Genomic DNA, 15,321 nt, shown 5'->3' with positions numbered 1-15,321 from the left:
ATGGAAGGAGGGAAATGGAAGAATTCAGCTTGACAAGAAAGGCATTTGGTTATGAGAGCTTGGATTTCTCTACTTTCCAAGCACGATTTCTTTGCGATATCAGTATCAACTTCTACAAGATAATGAATAGATTTCCATGACTTTCAACCCCAAATACAGTCCCTACAGACCTGGAAATCTTTATGGTACAGGCTGATAGTCTGGTGTTGATGTTGCAATCCTTTGCAGAGTTGCTGTATTTTAAAAAGTTACCAAGCAAAACCATATTTCCCCAATGTTGCTCAGATAAACTTTTGGCAAAAGTATTTGTCCAAAAAAATGTCACCTCTCCAGTCCCTCTAAAAGCAGTTCCAGGTAAGAAATGGGGATGACAGCAGTATCTGCAGGAGAGCATATCCTGCTGTAAAACAGGATGAGAGCAAATAAGAATTAAATTCAGGGCTAAAATACACATGCACAAGGCAAGTTTATTACTGTGGGGATAAAGACACATCCTCACTCAGTTCTCTAAACCTGCCCAGCAGCAGGTGTGAGGGGGAAGGAAAACAGCTTGGTGAGCATGGCTCTGCAATGGGGATGCTCTGCACAGCTCGAGTTTTCTTTTTTTGGATTCCCACTTGAAGCAGAGGTGGGTCTGTACCACCCCCACAGATAACAGCACGTTCCCCGTGTGATTTCATAGCTTTAAGTCAGGCATTTGGAAAAGATTTTTCTATGAAGAATGGGTTTGAGTCATAATCCTTTGACCCCTTTGCCCGCTGGAGCCAGCCGTGACATGTCATTGCTCCCCGATAACCATTCCCCACGTTGCCTCTGCCTGCTCCCGTGGCGGTGAGCTGCAGCGGGGCGGCTGCTGGGCCCTGGCCTCACTCCAGAGCTCTGGGATCTGGATAATCTCCAGTGTCAAGATGTGTTTGGATATGGAAAGCCGTGACACTCTGGAATATATCAGCTAGATAACAGGAGCATCGCCTCGCCCCAGGAGACAGATGTCTGGTGCTGGGTGTTGAGCAGCCGAGGGCCCGTCCCTCTGTGGGCTTTATGCCTGCTCTTTAACCCTGGATGGCAGTCACATCTTCAAGGGGCTGTTCTTTGGAAGATAAACATAGCTTTTCTGGTTGAAAAATTACAAGCCATTCTCATATTTTTTTCTCTTTAACAGAGAAGGACTGTAATTTCATCTTTTTGGGTGAGGCTTTTTGTAGGAACACAGTGGCACGAAGGGGTCTCACAAACTCTGCTTGAACTTTCTGAGTACTCTCGTTACAGACAAGCCTTTCTCCGTGCTCTGCCCTTGCTACTGTACTCAACTTCTCTTATGAAAAAAGCCAAACAAGTTTCTAGAGACAGTTTTCTCCCCTTGATCTCATAAAACCAACTCACGTAGATCTACAGGAGGGAGGCTGCATTTCAGAAAGGACTTTTGAAACAGAAGATTTACAAATTAAGGTTACTGCTGCTAAAAGCTGAAAGTGGTGAGTTAAACTTAAACAGCTATTGCTGACATCCTTATGGACCTAATAGGAACTATGTCACAAGCATTTATTGAAAGAGCCTTTATACTGTGTGCTGTGGTTTTGTATTCAAGCACACTGTTTCAGAGATGCTCCCTCTCCCCACTGTGGACCTGTGTTCCCCAGGGAAGGGCTTCCTACAGAGGCTCAGCACAAGTGGTATCCAAAGCCATGCTGCTCAAAGCACAGCAAGCGCTCTGGGAGGAATGGTCTCTCCATTTTGAACCTGTTTTTATCTCCTGCCTTCTAAAGGCAAGCAGGAGGACTATCATGCCAGCAGCTGACCCATAGCCTGAAGTTGCCAGTCCAACGTCCCAACTCACTGTGTGCCCCTACCTGGTTCTATTTAGGTCCCTCAGTAGCTCCACATCTCTCTAAATGGCAGTGACTGGGGCTGGGGGAAGAGTGAAACCTGCTTTAGCTTTCCAATAATTACAATCTGGCCAAAGCTTTGAGGACTATAACCCCTTCATCTCCATTTCTTGATATTTACTGCTGTAACTATAGGCTCTCTTGTCATTGGTACATGTTTATGTTTGTTCCTTGAAAACCTCAGGGCTTCACTTGTATCCTACATCAGCGATTTTCCCAGCCTAGCTACATCAGTGCAAATAAGGTGGAATCCTTTTATCACTATTGTGTTCTCCATCTTCCAGTTAATTTTTTTAAATTACATATATGTTCAGGAAAGGGAGGAGTCATGCCCAAACCACCTCTTCTGTTTCTACATTACTTCACATACCTTCATCTCCCTGCCCCTTGTGCATCTCCTCCCCAAGATGCCTTTGCTATTTCAGACTCCATTCTCCCAGATAAAAAGCTGCTCAGCACACACTATGTATTTGCAAGTTAAATTATCTATATTGCTAATAATACGTTTGCAGCTGTTTTGAAGATGAAGTTGTGGGATTTTTTCAAAGTAGATTTGCAATTAGTTTCATGAAAAAGGCAAAGATTTTTTAGCTAATGCCTGTGGGCAACCTGAGTTTGCTCTCATCCTTTGTTGTAGCTGCAATAGGTCAGGATCTGAACTTGCCAAAATCTGCAGTCACAGTGGGATGGTGCTGAGGTGCAGCTAGAAATTTAGTGAGAGGTCTTGGTGGCTTTCACTGCATGACTAGACCTACACTGGGTATCAGGCACAACTTGAGCTGCTGAGTGTTGTCTGGGAGCTGCTGGACACTCAAAAGTAATGTAGTGGGCATTTCAGTGGAGATCATCAACATCTGGTGGTAATACATGAGAACTGACCAGGGCCTGATCTTCTTTTACCTTATTTGAAGTGTATTTTCCACTAGCACTAGTCCACACAGTGATGTTAACAGGATCCACAGCTACGCCCTTCATTTCAATTAACCAAGCTAAAACCTTGCCTGTGCTTGGAAAAAAGACCACTTCCCAGCTGCATAGCTCTCAGCCATGATCTCACTTCCCAGTGTCTGTGAGACACTTCACTCTCCTTAACAAGTGAAGCTTATGTCACTAGCAGGGATGTGAGGTGGCAGTCACACCTCAGGCTCAACATGTACACTCCTGGAGATCGATGGATTCACACTAACATCTGTATTGTACCCTTCATGTACCCTTGTACATAATGCATCAGATCTATATTAACTTATAAAGTGAATGCAGGGATTAGCCGTCTGTAGAGTAGTAATCATCCAAATTCTAAACTAGGAAAATTAGGATGGATCCAACACCAATATGATTTGCTACTCACTATTCTTTCATCTTCCCCTAGCTTTGGAGATCATAAAATTATTTTGTTTGGAAAAGATCTTTAAGATCACGGAGTCCAACCAGTCACCTCATGCTGCCAAGCCCACCACTAAACCATGTCCCTCAGCACCTCATCTACAAGTCTTTTCAATATCTCCAGGGATGGTGACTTCACCATCTCCCTGGGCAGCCTGTGCCAGTGTTTAACCACCCTCTCAGTGAAAAAGTTCTCCATAATCTCCAATCTAAACCTCCCATGGCAGAACTTCAGCCCATTTCCTTTCCTCCTATCACTTGTTACTGGGGAGAAGAGACCAGCCCCCACCTTGCTGCAATCTCCTCTCAGGTAGTTGTAGAGACTGATCATGTCTCCTTTCAGCCTTCTCCAGGCTAAACACCCCCAGCTCCCTCAGCCAATCCTCATCAGACTTGTTCTCCAGATCCTTCATCAGTTTGGTTGCCCATCTCTGAACACACTCCAGTATCTCAATGTCTTTCTTGTACTGAGAGACCCAAAACAAATTATGACCCTCTCCCTCCCTAATGTTGACACCTTGCTGGGAGGCCAGCTGGAGCTCCTAACCCTTTCCAAGAGCTTTTCAGCTGAACGACTGTACAAATATTTTGGTCAGGAAACCCTCCTGAAAAATGAGGTCTAACTGTTCTGTTCCTCAGCTGGGCGACGGGGTGATTACTGTGATAACTTCTCATCTCTCCTGGGTGTTATGATGAGAAACTCATTAATATTTGCTAAGTACCCTGAGCAAAGTCTTTGAATGAAAAAGCTGTAAGGATTACTTTAACAATATTTAGCACTTCAAAAGTTTTGGAAGCACTACCTAATTTCCCCCAGTGTACACCAGCTAAATTCTGCAGGGTAATTTGTGTGCCACACCTCATAGCACTTTGGGCAGTGTTCACAATGTTCACATATGCACACAGAATGGGTGTAAACTTCCTCTGTGTTTTTTATTTTTTAGCTTTTTTCCCCATTTTCCCCTCCTTCCAGCACACATTTGTGTGTCATGCTTTAGGACTCTAAGGTATATCTAACAGATATGATAGAAGAACCTTTACATCTAAAGGAAAATATCAGTGCACTATCAGTCCTCCCCAGCAGCCCAATGCCTTGCACAGACACTGACTGCTGTGCATTAAATCATGCTTGCTAAAGGACCACCACCTGGCATTGTGAACTATTTCCCTCTATTCAATCCATACTCACCCTCCTGGCTTCTCTGGGATGCTTAGGAAGTGATAAAGTAGTTCAAGAAATGAATCCCCGAATACCTGAACAAAATACAACTAAGAAAGCACCAAAGAACTGGCATCTGAAAACATCCCCTCTCCATGGCAATGTTTGGTGTTTGCCTTGATATACCAATAAAATATCTGAAGCTCCTCGGTTCCAAACTAAAAAGTGGTGCCAATTCTATAAACAGGTGGTTACTGGCGGGATGGGTAATGTGACGTGTTTTCTTGCAAAAGGGTAATAGCTGTTTTGTTTATGACTAGCATCTGTTTTAAGAAAGTTTAATATATCATAGCTGTAACTTGCTGTATAGAATGGAGAAAAGGTAAAAAAAAGCATGGCTTTAATAGCACATCTGTGGCTAGTTAGTTATGGTAAACTGCAGGTATGTGGTGATTTCAACCTAAGTATTTAGGCAACTGGATCTAAGACAAAACTTGTTATAGTCTTTCAGGGAATAATTAATGCACTCAGTCACTTCACACCACACCAAATTATGAAGAAAGCTGCTTGACTTGAGTGCAAAAAACAACTAATGCAGGATCACCTCCAGAAATGAGGCTCTAAGCCTGCAACAAGCTCAGTAGGAATGGCAGGAAAGCTCTGGCCCCGAGCAGCAACACTGATGATTGGACATAAACCATAAACATAGAGCTCCTGATCAGGGAGGTTTTGAGGCCAGAGAGAATTATGAAGGCATAAAGCAGTAACAACTTTCACGGAGCAGAGTGGGATTTCCCATTCACTCATCACAGCAATGGCACACAGTAGTGCTGTTGCTGAAGAGCCAGCTGGTGTGCAGCATGCCTGTGTGGTTTTCCTTTTCCTTTCCCTGTGCATTAATTCCTCTGTGTTTCCTTCATCTGGCCCATCACTCTCCTGTTGTGTGTTGCTATTTCCCACAATGTCTGCCCGCAATGGCCCTCACTGGGCCTGGCAGGCACTGACCTTGATCCCCTGAGGAGCCGGACCTGGTGCTCCAGCCCGTTCAGGCCCGCACTCACATGGGACACCCATCTCAGCCCTGCCTTTGCCCCACACAGCAACCCTCAGCTCTTACTTCGTGCTTTCTTTGCTCTTCTCCTTGCCCCCTGCAAGCCGTGCAAAGCACCGGGTAGCAGTGGCTCTCTTGGGCAAAACTAGAAGCAACATATGCCCAAAGAGTTTGCTTTCTAACAAGCAGAGGACAAGATGGAGCAGAAGCAAAGGGAGACACTGGAAGCCATGCCTCTGCTGAGGAGCACAGCAGCTGGACTTCCCAAACCACAGACTAATGGCTTCATGTGTTATACCAGCTCCCCATTCTCACTCGGGGCTGCCAACTGGCATCAGTCCTTTACTGTGAGTCACAGAATAATAGAATGGTCAGGGTTGGAAGAGATCTCTAGAGATCATCCCGTCTAACCTCCCTGCTAAAGCAGGTTCCCCTTGACCAGGTCACACAGGAATATGTCCAGGTGGGTTTTGGAAACCTCCAGAGCCCTGCCAAGACATTCCTCAAACTGTGTCAAAACTCATGCAGTTTGCATTCTAGTTGTCCGAGCTCTGTTCAGCCCAGGTCTTCAAGTTTTTCTCTGTAGCAGGAGAGCCTGAAGCACGAGTGACTGTTTTCTTTATTTAGGGGAAAGCTCTGTTTCTCAACTCAAGGCCCACTCGGGGTAAATCTTCAGCGACGCCAGGACTCCAAAGTCCAGAAGCGCCTCTTTCCACGGGCTGCACCTCCCTTTCGCAGCCCAGGAAGTGTTCTCAAAAGAGGTGTAACAACAAAACAAAGCATCAGCGGCCGGTTCAGAGCCGTGCCGCCGCATCGCTTTATGGTCAGGGGGTGGGGAGAGGGGGGAGGCGGGACAGAGCGATGGGGGCGGGCCGGGAGGTCGCCCCGCCCGCCCCCTCGCCCCGGCCCGCCCCCCGGTTTCGGTGCCTCCCTGCTGAACGCGGCGGCTCCAGCCGCCACCGGAGCGTCTGCAGCTGGGTCCCGGCAAGCGGTGAGGAGGGTAAGTGGGGGAGCTGGAGGAGGGAACACACACACGCACACATGACAGGGGAGCTCGGAGGTGTCCCAGGGCTAGCGGCATCCCTCGGGTTCCCACCCCTGCACCTGCCGGTTGCCACCCACCATCGCCCCCCGACTCTCTGCCGACAGCCCCCGCGCAGCTCGCCTTGAGCAGGACTCCGGGGGAACTTAGTGGGTACCGCTCGCTTTTCATTTTAGCGTCTATCTCATCCGTTCGCAGCCCCCGGGACCCGGCCACCGGCTGGGACTCGGTGCCGCTTCCCCACGGACACCGGCCGGGATGTGGCATCGGGGTCCGAAACGTCAGCTGCAGCCCCTCTCGGCGTTTATTGCTATATTTACCCAGCAGTCAGATAGTTCTTTGGGGTTGTTTCCTTTTTGGTGGTCGTTTTATACTATGGACTGTTGCAAAGGAGACAAGAAAAAAGAGAGAAAGTTGTTCTGTCAGAAGGAGATCTGTGCTGTTACATCATTTCATAATTGCCTCAGAATTACAAATTATGGCCTTAGACTGTCGCTGGGTCTGTGCCAAAGTACTCATGCATCTATTAAGGGTTTGGGATTTTTTTCTTCCTTTCTTTTTAGTCAAGTGTTGAGAATAAGGGCTTTTTTGTAGCATGGACTCTACATGTTAAGCTACTCCAGCCCATATCTTAAAGGGTAAATACGATGTAACTGTTTTGAGTAGTCAGTCTGATCCACACGGTCGAGACATTAAATCTTGGTGAGTGGCAATGAGAATTGTGTCCTGCTGAGACATATTCAGCTACATTTCTTTGCATGAGCTGAAGCATTTTCTCTTTGTTACTTCAGAAGTTCTAGTTCTGCCTAGGAATGCTGTTGCTGTTTGTGGGTAACAGATACGTGGAAAACAGCAACCTTACAGCTTCAAACTAAAGAATATTGGGTTAGTGGCAGAGAAGGGCTCTGCAGTTTAGAGGTGCAACCACTTTGAGAGCCTCAGATTGTGCCAGCACTTAGTTTGTAATCACAGAGGCCAGGTCTGCCCTATGCTACTATGCTCTTGCAGTTCCACTTCTCACCACGGTACCACTTGGAGGAAAAAGCATGATCCTGCCAGCTATCCCCTTTGCCATGGGATGCTGAGGGCAGCAGGAGCCTGAAGGTGGTCAAGGCAGGTTGCTGCCATGGGTTAGACAAGCTGGGCACGTCCTCAAGGCAAGATGCTCTCCCAGGCTGTGCCATGAGAGCATGTTACAATGCCAACTAAAATACCAGTTTATTCTGTTGTTTAGAAAGCTGGGCCCAGTTCTGCATCCTCCCATCCTATGGTGATGTACAGGATTTCTCCATGTTGCAACATGTATTTGCCAGCTCTTGGAAAAGACGGATCTTTCAGAGTCTGCCAGGCTGTGTGTATCAAGTGGCATATTACAGTAGTATATTGTTCTTTAATGCATAATTTTACTGGCCTCTTACGACCTAAAAAGCACACAGAAAATAAACAAGGGCATATTGTTCAATGGGAAGGATGCAGAGAATTCTTCTGCCTTAGCCGTTAGTTAGGGGAAGATTACTTTTAAGTGTTTCTCCTGATTGTCAGAGAAATGGCATGGCACATGTGAGCTTGGTTTTTGCCAAGCAGGCTTTATTTGGAAGGTGAGGCATTTCTGAACCTCTTGGTCACCTTGGAACTAGTTACAAGTACATAGCAAAGTCCTGCCCAAATCTTCTAATTAATTTGGCCAGAGGCCATTCTAATTAACCTTGAGGGAGTTGAGGGGTGGGAGAGCTTGGTATGAAACAATTGTTCTCTTGTAATTTGCTGTTCACAATGTGTTGACCAAGCCACAGGCTGCATCTCTAAAATCCTCTGGGTCTCTTGCTGAAGCCATTACATCGGTTTATTTGTTTTTTAACAGATGTTGTTTTCCACTTCTCGAGTGGAAAGGGTTATCTCACTTTCTGCAACCTTGTTATTATGCTTTGTTTCAAGAGCCAGTGGACTCAGGCTTGCTGGGGAAGCTTACTCACTAGCTCCAGCTATGAAGGAAGGGGTTGTTCAGCCTTGGTGCTGTCATTAAGGTCTCAGTGTGAACTGGTGACATTGTCCCACATGTACCTAGACATAATGCTCAGAGGCAGCCTCTTTAGCACCCAAGTTTATTACAGTTAGGATGTTAGTAGAATTTGTCAGCCATAACTTGGACTATCTCAAATGGTGGGGCAAGTGAAGGGTTTTGAAAAGTAATTCTTAAAGGCTGAGCTCTGCTTTTGGACGTGATGAGGGCACCCTGCACGTCACCAAGGGTGTGACAAAGGGGGGAAAAAATAACAGCCGCCTCTGAAATTTTAGGATGATCTCTCTTCTCCCATTGTGATGATGACTGCTCACCTTGTTGGCCCAGGGGTCTCAGCCAAGCTCAGGAGCTGGGCCACCTTCCAACAGGCTGGTTTTCCCTGCAGGCAGGTGACCCTGCCTGGCACAGGCAGTGCTCCAGCAGCACAGTGGCACTGGAGTGTGAGGCTTCTCGAGTAGAGTGTCTGGTTTTTTTCCCTACGCTAATGCATACAAATACTACTTTAGCATTTATTTTCTGGTAAAGCAAGGATTTGGAGGGAAATCCTGCTGAGACTACAAGGCAGGACACACAGATGCAAGAAAGAAAGATCAAAGGCGTCTATAATACAGGAAGAAGCAAAGGGTCAATCCAGAAGAGAGGGCATTTGATTATACATACAAGGGTAATATAAAAGGGATAACAACACAGGAGAGGATGGTAATGCCTGAAAATGAGTAAACAAACAGATGTGTGAGACTGCTGAGAATTTATTTACTCCAGCAGACACAATCCTTATCTCTTTGAAAGAGGAGAGGACCATACCAACCTTGGAACGCCTCTGCTCCCAGCCACGACTGTGAGCGGGAGAAAGTGTTTATTTACGGATCTCTCCTCCGTGAGTCCTGGCCCGATGGGCTGGCCTGTCCTGCTGTGATTAGTAGGATGCTAATGTGTCTAATCCTTTTGATCATAGAGCCCGGGCTCTATAAGTCATGTCACCGTCACCTCAAAGAAGTTCAACTATGTGATAGATCCCTTATTAAAAATTTGTGCTTTAAAAGATTAACTACTGTTATTAGTATTTGTATGGATGGAGAGCTTTTCTGTCAAAAACTGCGACCACTAACAGTGATCTGTGTAGTTCTGGCATGGGAGAGGTTTATTAGCACTTTGCCCATAGGTATTTTAGGTGGGATGATTAGCTTTTCACATCTTGATTTTCAGATGTGAACAACAAATGTGACTCCCCATGCTTTGTTCCACCAGAGTGGATTGCTCCAGACAAAAGCATCTTAAACAACATGGAAACATTTGTCCGAGTCCTAAAAAATACCCTCTTTTGCAGTTCCTTTTTGGGAGGGAAGGAGTGGCTAATTACATTTTAATAAATGTACTATTTTGTTCTCCTGTTGTGACAAACAAAAGCTGTCATTTGAGGAAACAGACCATATGCTGCCAATTGGTCTAAGGACTGGTTATATCTGGAGCACAGAGTAGCAGTGAGTGCTCTTTGACAATTGCTCCTTCTCTGAAAAAAGTCTGGACCGATTTCAGTGGAGTGATGTGCTGCTCTGTCATCGGTGGAAGCAAGCTGTTGACATTTGGAAAGCCAGCTAATAGGAACAGCGATATCTTTGCATGCTTGGTTGTTTCCTCTCTCCCTTTCAAGCATTTGCTGCTATTGGGATGCTTGCAAGCCTCAGCGAATCAGTGCTCGGCCAGGGCTGGATTGGTCCATGGCAAATTTAAAAATCAGCCTTATTTCAGATACAAACTCCTATCCATGCACCATCAGACACATATTTCAGTGATGTGTGAACCCAGCACTCAAACACCCACGCTACTTACAGGAAAATAAATCCATCTCTCAACCATTTTTTCTTTGCAAATCTGAGCAGGCAGACTTTGAAATATGACCTGAAACCTCCCAACAAATGGGGCTGGCAACCCCTGGAGAGCAGCCGTCGCTCATTAAGGTCTCCCCCAGGAGATGCTCTGTGCTCTCTCTCATGCCACAGTGGGTTTGCAGATATGTTTGCACTAGTGAGATTCAAGACAGGAGTAACTACCTTCTGAGAGTTAAACGGACTCTTTAAGACTCACTCCTCCTCCTCGCCTTCCCATTTTTTTGGAGACACGTTGGATCATTAATTTATTCTCTGGCACAGTTTCTGGGTGATTTCACTGTGGACTTTTTTTCCTCAAAGAATGCAAAGGGGATGTGAGCTGTAATTTTGACTGTCTATGAGTCTCTCTATTAGAGGAAAAAAACAGTGAACTCTCCTGCTCACAGGTAATGAGGGTTAAGCACAAAGATTCACTGATTTCTGTTTAATTTATGTGAGATGAATGGGAGAGATTGGCCTGGGAAAACACGTGGAGCCAACATAAAGTCAGCTTATCTTCCAGCAATGACTTTGGCATGTCTCTTTCCCATGTAGTCAGCAAAGATGAATATTTGTTTAGCACTAGCAGCTTCGAAGCCCTCAGTATGGTGTTGGCTGTATTGGGAACTGTCTTGAAGCTCTGCCTGGTGTGTGTCTGTGATCTGACATGAGTCCTTTCATCAAGACCTCATTCTTGTGTCTCCACTCAGCTCATCTACTGCCTCTTCTCTGCTTGGAACCTTTGGACATGCAGTGTGTCTCTTATGCCTCAGCCTCCCTCTCCCTCCCACCCCTGGAGGAGAGGCAAAGTTTCTGTTCCTACCAAATGGTGCTTGCCACCTTGCCAGGCCTGCCTGCCCTTGGCACCCCACACTCCCACTCTTCCTCACAATGCAGAGGATGTCAGGAAAGGGGGGTGCAGGGTAGGTCATTGCTGGCATTTTGTGATAAAGTGGTTGTTCTACTTTGAATGGTTGCAGCTGAGGGGAAAGTCACATTGTAATTCAGGTGAGGTGGCTACTCGTAAGACTGGGAATCTTTCACAGAAGAGTTTTGATTTTTGTGGAAATGGGTGAGGCACACCACCAAAACTATATCTTTTTTGGGGTAAGCAGAGGAGAAATGTCAAAGTGTTTAGCTTCTATCCCAAATCCCATGGTTCTGCATCAAGATCTGCTTTATCTGCAGCATTCCTGGAAGATCTTCATTTAGCTTGTTCTTGAAAAGTTGTATTGATGGAGATGCACAGCCTCCCAGCATAAGCAACAGCTAACTATCATCATGGCCAGATAGTTCCTCCTAATAGCTAACCTAAATCTCCTTTGCTGCATGCTAAGCCAGTCCCTTCGGTTTTGCACATCTGCAGAGAGCAGGACAAGATTCTCACTGCCTTTTAGCAGCCTGACGTATTTAAAACTCATTATCGTATCTCCTTCCCCCCGTCTCATTCCTCCTCCCTTCTCTTTCAACTACACAAGGCCACTTCTTGTAGCCTGTTCTCCAGGGGTCACACTTCCTAAGCTTTTTTTCATTCTCGTGAGCAAGTGGCAGGGTGCAGCCTCTCGCTTGAGGCAGGATCCAGAACTGGATATGTGGCTGAGAGAAGCAAAGAGTTTGATGTTCCCCTCACTAGATCTCCAAGGACATTCACCTGCATGTACCAAGCCCTGTGCTACTCTTGACATCTTCTGTCTCTGTGGCTTTAGCCCCAGAGACTGTTTTGCCATACTGCTCCATTTTGTACTTTTGCATTGCATCCTCCTTCTTCAACACCTGCCTGTACTGAATCTCAGTCATTCATTTCTGACTGTGTCCCTAATTTATTAAGATTTTATTCTAATTGTAATCCCTGAAAATGCTTGCAGCTCTCCCTCCAGATTTGTAATTGTAATCTTTATTCTAATTTACAAGTCATTAATGGAAATATTGAATCGAGCAAGACCCCAGGCACAGCCCTTATGTTTCTTTTCAGGTTGACATTCAACTCACTAACTATTCCTCAAGTACAGATTTGAAATATTTGTATACCCACCTAGAGTAAGTTATACCTAAATTATAATCACATGGTTTGCATATCAGACTATCACATGCATCCATCAGAAGCATTTCTCATTCCAATGTGCGACCTCTACTGTTTTCTCTTCCCTTGTCACTAAGCACTCAACTCCATCCAAGAAGAAAATTAAATTTATTAGACTTCATTTGTTCTTGACAAGTCTATATTTTCTATTTTCTCATGACTTTAGCTTGTGGGAGTGGATGCAGCTACAGCGTGGGGCGGTGGAAACACTGCTGCTCCTCCTGGATCACACACTCACTCCTTCCTGCTCCACAATAAATCAACACCTGCTAGAAGTATTTACAAATGAGTTGAATAATAATTTGTACCAGTCGATATCAAATCCAGGCTGTTTGGTCTGTGATACATCAGATCTGTCTCCTTCCCCTTTTTGTTTGAAGTTAGATCATGTGTTTGTCCTTCTCCCATCCTTTAAGAATTTCTAGGAGGCATTTACTCACGGCTTGGAGGCTGCCCTGGCTAGTTCCCTACTCCTTCTTTACTCCTAGCCTATGCTTAATTAAGCCCTGCTGAGCTGAATACATCAAACTCACATTAACATTCTCTGATATCTTTTTTTTCCCGTGTTCTAGACTATCTTTGCATTGAATATCTGATATTTTCTCACAGTGAACAGTATCGTTGAATGCTCTTCAAGCTTTCTGCTTCCCACTGGAGCACGTGTCCGCGTAGCTCTGGGTGTGGTGGTGGCTGTTTGGGCACAGCAGCCTGCCCTTTACAGTCCCATCTGATGGTATTGTCCCAAAAAAGATGAGATGATCAAGGTAAAAGCCCCATGTAATGTGTTTAGTTTTGATAAGCTGTCTTAGATGAACACATGCAAAACCAGAGTGAGAAAACAGGAGCAATTACAATGGACAAAGGCTTAGATATTCTCCTGGGATGTAGCTCAGGGTTATATTTAGACTGAGCCAGTAGTACCATCTAGTATTAAAACTTCTACTACAAGAACCTGTTTTCCTTTCCTGTAGTCTGTCAGGCTTTTATCACCTGATCTGAGACTTTCAGGTTATGTCTCTCTCGGGCTAAATTTATTTTAATATTGTCAGCTAAACCAATTCAACCATTTCCAAGAAAAACTAGGGAAGAGGAGGAAGGAGAGAAGGAATGTTGTTTTGCCCACATTAAAAAGGGGGAAGAAAAGAGATCCTCCAGCTGTTTGATTGAGAGCTGTGGTGCCAGCATGTTCAGGAGCAGGATCTATGGTGACAAGGCTCAGAGATGTCTGTGTCTGTTCTCAGCAGACTCATCTCTCTTCCTAGCTGCTTCTTTTTCTGAAGACTTTCCCCTCCCATCCATCAGGACCCCTCAGGCTCTGGAGAGGAGCAGCCTGCTGATGCCCTCCTCCAGCCCCACACCGGACAGATGCTCGTGCCCCAGCTGCTCTGAGGAGTGTGCGAGCAGAGCGTGACTGCAGAGCCCGGCACGATGCCCCTGCCCAGGCCTGTGACCATGGAGGTGGGTTGTCACCGAAATGATGGCTCCTGCTTTCTCTGTGTAGTGGGGAGATAAGGTCTTGGACCTAGGAACAGAGAGGAAGCACAGAGGTGCTTCTGCTGGAAATGCAGACAGGACAGAAGATGGTCATCACCAGGGGAAGGAGCAAATTGAGGTGATGGATGCGAAACAAAGACCAGTCAGGAGAAGCTGTGAGGGGTGCAGGGGACAAGGCAGGCTGACTGGCATGGCGGGGGCCGTGTGAGAATAGTGACTGGACTTGTGGCACTAGGAGATGGGAAGGCAGGGAAGGGATGCTGGGGGATGTGGGGAGAAAAAGCACTGGGGTACATGGTGGTGAGGAGCCAACAGAAGTGGGAGGAATATGGGGCTGCCTGGACAAAAGTGTTGGATTAGATGGGAAGAGGAATGGAGAGTGTGGTAGACAAATTACTGCAGCCAAGTTTTTGACTCGTCCCATGTCTTTATTGTGTAGACAGCTGACTTGCCACACTGGAGTTGGTGTGCAGAGGCACTAGTTTCTTGCAGCAGTTGCTTTGAAAGTGCCTAGTTCACTTTTTAAGGCCAAGGGCTTTGAAAAATCAGGTTGCAGGCACTTCAGACTGGACACCTAGAATGGAGAGGATTGTTTTCACTTTAGTCTGTCTGCATAATACTTCTGTCTGCTGGCACACACCTGATATGAAATGGGAATAATGCCACCCAGACGTGAGTGATGATAAGCAAGTTTGTTATGTGACCCATCTAGATAATACGTTTTGTAATTCAGATGCCAGTTAGTAACTCTGTCATCAGAACAGTGTTTGAATAGCTGCTGTAGATAAAGCCCAGGAAGACCAGCATCACCTAGGCCGCCCATCAACAGAGGCAGGAGTCCTGCAGAATTCAGTAGCCTGAAGTCATGTAGTTACAGACTGAAGCAACCTTTGTGTCCATGCAGGGTGCCGTGATTTTGGCAATTCATAATGTTTGGATGCTTCATTTTGCAATGCAAATCACACTTCTTCAATGTTTGCTGTAAAGTTGTACAGAATCACTTACAAAAATGTTATAAATAGTTCTGCAGAGGTGGGCAGGGCGAATCGTGTGGATGAAGGACTTCAGGGGTCATATTCAAACAGCCAAAGGGTTGCCACTTTCCACTTGATTTCAAGTAGTGGAGAGAGGGAGAGATGTAACAGATGGCAGCCATGGCCAAATTCTCTGTTGCTTCTGACCTCCCACCCATGTGTGGGTGCTGTGCCAGGGCGGTCCCTGGAATCGGGGCAAAAGGAAGGAGCAGACTGATGGGCTGCTTGGAACACCACACAGGGAGGATGCAGGCCATTCCAGGGCATGGAAGTAAGAGCTGCTTCTGCCACTGTTGCAAGTGTT

General features: G+C 46.0%; 1 protein-coding gene across 5 annotated transcripts in view; it reads left to right on the top strand.

The window, feature by feature from the left end:
• The window catches only part of JCAD (junctional cadherin 5 associated), a 64,062-nt gene that overhangs the window by 25,633 nt on the left and 23,108 nt on the right, over positions 1–15,321 (top strand). For 2 of the 5 annotated variants that reach the window (XM_061997514.1, XM_061997510.1), the window contains exon 1: positions 6,388–6,479. The exons of 1 other annotated variant lie outside the window; for it this stretch is intronic. The gene's annotated coding sequence lies outside the window, so the exon portion shown is untranslated. Of the gene's footprint in view, positions 1–6,387; positions 6,480–13,791; positions 13,948–15,321 lie in introns of those variants that run through there. 2 more of the 5 variants (XM_061997511.1, XM_061997513.1) reach the window with 2 other exon arrangements.

The sequence above is a fragment of the Colius striatus genome, chromosome 5 (genome assembly GCF_028858725.1).
Source record: "Colius striatus isolate bColStr4 chromosome 5, bColStr4.1.hap1, whole genome shotgun sequence".
NCBI classification, from domain to species: Eukaryota; Metazoa; Chordata; class Aves; order Coliiformes; family Coliidae; genus Colius; species Colius striatus.
This window is presented reverse-complemented; position numbering and strand designations above follow the sequence as displayed.